We start from the raw sequence: 6,130 nt of genomic DNA, 5'->3' as shown, positions 1-6,130 counted from the left end.
TAAAGGGAAGATGGGATGGGAGGAAAGGGGACCGTACTCAGCTTTTATTCAGTGCCAACCCAGTTTCCTAAGGCTTTTGTACATTGGTTGGGAGGGTGAGAAGATGATTGGTAATTTGTGACTCCCAGTGTTCCAGTTCAAATTGGGCAGAAATTAAGGATTCATCTTTTTAAACTGAGACGTTTTGGCATCAGTGGCGTTTTGCTGTAAATGATGTGCATGACCTCCATTTAACAGCTTGGCCACTGTTGAGACCTGCCAGGACGCTGTATGCTCTCCAGTGCAAGGCAGTGACAGACCTCACAAGCCTACCAGTTGCTTTTGCTGCTAGTGATCTGCAGGCACATCCCACTTTCTGGCGACACCCGGTGCCACACTCATGCTGGCCCAATTAGGATAATTACATCAGGTCCTGGAACTTATCTGGGTAACGGGTCCCTGACTCTGAATTGAATATCGACCTCAATGGATGTGTAAAGTCAGGGCAGATGACCTCTCTGACCACATAGCTGAACAGGCAGAAAATCTGTGCAGAGAGATCCTGACTCTGCTGGTGTTTCTGGAGTCAGAACATTAATGTAACCAGTACAAGCGTGACTATGAGTACATTTTGGATGTCTGCAAAATAAAATGAAATAAAAGAGGTAAAGCTGCTCGGACATTTATGTAAAGTCGACCAAATTGGCTGGGAAGTTCCCCTTTTTATATGTCAATTCAAATGTCTTCATGAAACAATCAACTAGAATCTTCCAGGCCACAAAACTGGGCTATAACAAATATAGAAGTCTCCTCCACGAGCATTGTGTGCATGTATTTTGCTGGTAGACAGTACATTGGGTTCCCAGGAAGAATTAGCAGTAATGACTTTGTCTCTTTTTCATATCCTTGGTCTCCAGATCTTGTCTGAAACCTTTACTCATCCTGAATAAGAATTCCCTTGCAATCAGATTCAGGGAAGATCTGCTGCATTCCCATGTCCAGTTTGTTTGCCTGGCTTTGCCAATTGCCTTCCACTAGACTTTTAGCTCATTTCTGCCACTGGTTTAAGGAAATTCAAGGCGAAAATATATAGGTGAAGGAGATGAAGTAGATGTATCAATTTGCAAGAGCTTTTGATAAGGTGCCACATAGACACTATACAAATAGGAAAGTGCTTGACAAGATATAGAATGAATCTTTCATGTAACAAAGGAAGACATTTATAAACAGCAGGAACTTTAAATCCTTCACTGATGGTGAAATCTGCTAATTGGTCTGGTTTATGTTGTGTAACGTCTTTCATCTCAATAATGTAAAGGATGCACGCCACTGTTGATTCTTTGTCATTCAGTCAAAGTCTTGGAACTCTCTGCTTCTGAACACTGTGGGACTACCTTCACCATGCAGACTGCAACTGTTTTAGGAAAAATGAGCAGATAATATCCCAATGGCAAAACCAAATGATAGCCTTGCCAAACAGCATTCACATATTTAGACGTAAGGGCACAAAATCTTTGGCAGGGACTGTAATAAAAGATCTGAGGAAGATGTATATTTTGACAGCTTCTCACAATTGGCTACATTTATTCAGACTGCTTCTCTTCATCATCCTCATTGTTCTACTTCTTCCTCTGCACATGGCTGGTATACGTAACTCTTTTGCAGGGTTATAGTGTTTGTTTCAGATGACGACAAAGTTTGCAACTCTCCTGTAAGGGCTACAGTGCAGATCTCCTCACTAGTCTAGGTGGTGAATCTTCTGTAGCTGGAAGCTGGTGGTTTGTTTAATTAAAGCCATTTCCACTAGTCTGCTGGTAGAACTGGAGCAGCAAGATTGAGAAAAGCCCATTGGAATTTCAGATCAGTTATAGATTTCACTGATTCATTGTTATACGATTAAATGTGACCTGTACATTGGCATAACCTGGAGAGCAGAAATGAAATCAACCTGCACTGCAATTAATTTTTTTTGGTTTCCAATAGAAGAAATGCTTCTCTGATGCCAAGCAACAGTTAAAGCTCTTGACTAAGCTGAAAACAGAATCTTTCTATTTCCACAAATGGATTTGTTCCTAAAGCAATTTAACAGGTATAGTTATACATGTGACAAGCTGTTGCTTGGCTCTATCTGAAGAACTATCTATCTTTGTCTTCCTTGTTCCACCAGTTTTTAACTCTTTTTCACCTTTTCACTGTATAAAGTAGGAAGAAGAGTTTCCATGATTAAAGGGACTTTCATTCTTCTGCCTCCACTCATTCTGTAGGAAGCTTGGGAGAAATGGCATAAATAGCATTTCATTTTTATTCCAGTGGGTTATTGTGTCAGTTAGTGAAAACATCAAGCGATTAACCCTTTGTTGGTGTTCTGTGCAATAACAAAATGATACCTCATTGTTCAACAGCAGCACTTGTATAGGCAAGACGAGCACAGGGGAGCACCAGAACCGAACTCACTTCCATCCCCACCCGCTATGGGTCATATAAATGCTATTCATAATCACATTGAACTCGACCCTATATATATTTCACTATGAAGGAAAACCAGAAGTGAGGCAATCCATCTCAACGGACCCCAGAGTTTAAAAACCAGGTGGGAAAGCACATCAGCGCTTCACCAGAGGCTGCACTGAGGATGTTACCAAGCACAGTAACGAAACATCTGCAAAACAAGAAACCAACTCGGCGAGCCAACCAACCTCAACAATATTTCTCTTTGTTTGAATTTCATTGTACTGGAAACAAATGAGCCATCTCCTCTGGCTGTGTGAATAGTAATGCTGTAAATTTATTTTGTATTACATGCCTTCTACCACTTTATCCACAGCAGCAGAGGTTTCTCATGGAACAAGACTGGATGGAAAAGGTTAACTTTGAACAGTTAACTTTCATTTTTCCTTCACCTTTCTTGAAGTGACTAATTTCTTTGTTGTAATAAGGTTCCAAATACAACAAATGTTTTGCTACATCTGGCTTGTCATTATTCACATATGACCTTTGTGAGTAGGAGGCAACATGTTGCCAATAGCCCCATTCTGTCTCTTCTGCCACACCATGCTCTTCCAGCAGAGAGCACTGTAAGCTATTAATAGCAGGAATCCTACCCGTTTTCCATTTCCTGCTTCCCTAAACCATGAATAGTGTGGATAATTCCAGCTCAAATCTAGTTAACACAGTTATTTTCATATACCCATCGATGCTGTGTATTCTGGCTTCAGATAATTCTGGAAACCAGAGACATAATGCACTGCGCCAGGGTAGTTCCCATTTATAACATTCGCCTGTACTAGTTGATTCTGCTGAAGTTCTTTTGGTTAACTGTTGTTTTGCAAAGTCATTGGCCAAAATTCTGGTAGGTGATCAGGGATGTTCTATAGAAATCTACCATAATACTGGGAAGAACTCCCCTGCTCTTCTTTCAATAGTGTCATGGATCTTTTATATTAGGCACTACAGCTTAATATCTCAGCTGACTTTGCAGTCCTTCTTCACTTCTCTATTGGATTGTCAACCTTGAGATTTGTGCTCAAGCCCTGGAACCTTGTGGGTCAGGAATAAGACTGTCACTTGCTGAGCCAGGATCAACACCAATGGTATTCAGGCTTTAGTTTTGCCCACAAATAGAAATACCATACCCTAAGCTCAACCTCTAACTACTTCATTATCCTAAAGACCTCTATCAAGTCACTGTCAGAATTCTTTCCAGACAAAAGAAGCCATGCCTGAGCAATTGTTGGAAGTTCTCAGTTTCAGTATCAGTTCATAAAGTATTTGATTTCACTGCAGCTCTTTGACTCATCGTGGCATTAATAGCTGATCACTGTGTTTGATTATGTGATTAATATCAAACAAAAGATTTCCCATGAGGCTCACATGTTCATGGCAAGTTGTTGCTAACATCTGCAGCATGTGGACACATTTGATCTTGGCAGACATTATAATGACTGAAGTGTACACATATTCCTGAGGTTACCCCAACCACCAGAATGAGAGGAAGGCTGGGAAGGTTGATCCACTGGTTCTCGGAGGGTGAGGTAGAGGATCCGCTGTTGCTTTTGAGAGACTGAAATAAGTTGTTTATTAGTGTTAGAGCCATAGAGTCATAGAGATGTACAGCATGGAAACAAACCATCTGGTCCAATTTGTCCATGCTGACCAGATAGCCTAAATTAATCTAATCGCATTTGCCGGCATTTGGCCCATGTCCCTCTTAAATACTTGCTATTCACATACTTATCTAGATTCCCTTTAAATGTTGTAATTGTACCACTTCCTCTGGCTCATTCCATACATGCACTACGTTCTGTGTGAAAAGTTGCCCCTTAAGGCCCTTTTAAATCTTTCCCCTCTCACCTTAACCCTCTGAGCTCTAGTTTTGGACTCGCCCATGCTTGGGAAAATACGTTGTCTATTTACTCTATCCATGCCCCTCACAATTTTATAAACCTCTAAAAGGTCACCCTTAGCCTCTTCCAGGGAAAATAGCCCCAACCTATTCAAATCCTTATCCTCACTGATTTTCCATTATTTTTATTTTATTAGTCTATCAATTTCAGTTTGGAGCTATGAACTGGGAACTGACAGCTAAAGATGACTTGTGGACAGTGATTAACAGATGATGTTAAAAGAAAAATAGAATAAATAAGCTTCTGTTTATCCATGAGGCCAGATCTTGAAGTTAATTGCAGGTTGGCTGCTGATCAAGGCATTCTGCAGCTGCTTCATCATCAGGGAAGAGTATTGTTTGTTTAAACAGATAACAGAAGTTGGTTATCAATGAAGTCAGTACCTGGGAATTGGTTCCAGCAAGTCTGGAAAAGACCATATGCTGAAGTAGATGACAGATATTGAATGGTAACTGGCACCTGATAGAAGAGATGGTTAATCCATTGGGGAGTGGCCAGAGTTTTCATTGACTTTTAGGCTGGGTTTTCTATGCAGAAGAGTTTGGCTCTTGAAGCCTCAGAATGAAGATTAGAAAGCTCCCTGTGTAATCTGCCATGAGCAGTTCTTGGAAGTTCAAACGTTAGAAAACTAAGTTATAAGTATTACTGCCTTTATCTGAGTGAACTGTACAGGTGATCACAATCAACGTCTTCAGAAAATCAACCAATAAACCATTATCTACACCTAAAGAATAACATATAATGAAAACAACTTTAGTAATCTGGGATATGTGTGAGTGATAATGGGAACTGCAGATGCTGGAGAATCCAAGATAACAAAGTGTGAAGCCTCGGATGAAGGGTCTAGGCCCGAAACGTCAGCTTTAGTAATCTGGCCAGTTTTATTACTTACCTTTACTTATCTGTTAAGTGTGTTTGTTTCAATACAGTGTGGAGCTGGAGGAACTCAGCAGGTCAGGCAGCATCACAGGAGCAAGAAAGTAGATGTTTCAGATTGAGACCCTTCATCAGGACCTGACATGACCTGACCTGACCGGACCGGACCTGACCTGACCTGACCGGTTCCTCCAGCACCACACTGTAATGACTCTGACTTCAGTATTTGCAGTTCTTGCTGTCTACAACTGTATTTGTTTGTCTGTCTTATGCATGAATGAGACTGAAATCAAATGGATTTTGGTATAAAGCATAGATTAATCAGATTACTATATTGCTTAATTTTGCTCTAATAATGTTACTGTATTGTTAATAAATTACTAAGTCTTTTAATATACAAACTGGTGTCTGGAATTGATTATTCATAGAGCCTGAGATTGGTTATTCAAAAATTGTATCAGAGATAATGGGAACTGCAGATGCTGGAGAATTCCAAGATAATAAAATGTGAGGCTGGATGAACACAGCAGGCCAAACAGCATCTCAGGAGCACAAAAGCTCTTTGTGCTCCTGAGATGCTGCTTGGCCTGCTGTGTTCATCCAGCCTCACATTGGTTATTCAAAAGCCTGTTTTGGAATCATTGAGTTCTGTGTTATGAATACAGAGGTAGAAAGGTTGATTTAGTTCAGCTGCCTCTTTCTGCATATAACAGGATGAGGTTACCCCATCACATTATGCAGGCAGTAAGCAGCAGAATTATTGTGATGTGATAATAAAGTGTGAAGCTGGATGAACACAGCAGGCCAAGCAGCATCTCAGGAGCACAGAAGCTGACGTTTCGGGCCTAGACCCTTCATCAGAGAGGGGGATG

The sequence above is a fragment of the Stegostoma tigrinum genome, chromosome 5 (assembly GCF_030684315.1).
Source record: "Stegostoma tigrinum isolate sSteTig4 chromosome 5, sSteTig4.hap1, whole genome shotgun sequence".
NCBI lineage: Eukaryota > Metazoa > Chordata > Chondrichthyes > Orectolobiformes > Stegostomatidae > Stegostoma > Stegostoma tigrinum.
The sequence above is the reverse complement of the archived record's forward strand: the minus strand, read 5'-3'. Positions refer to the sequence as shown.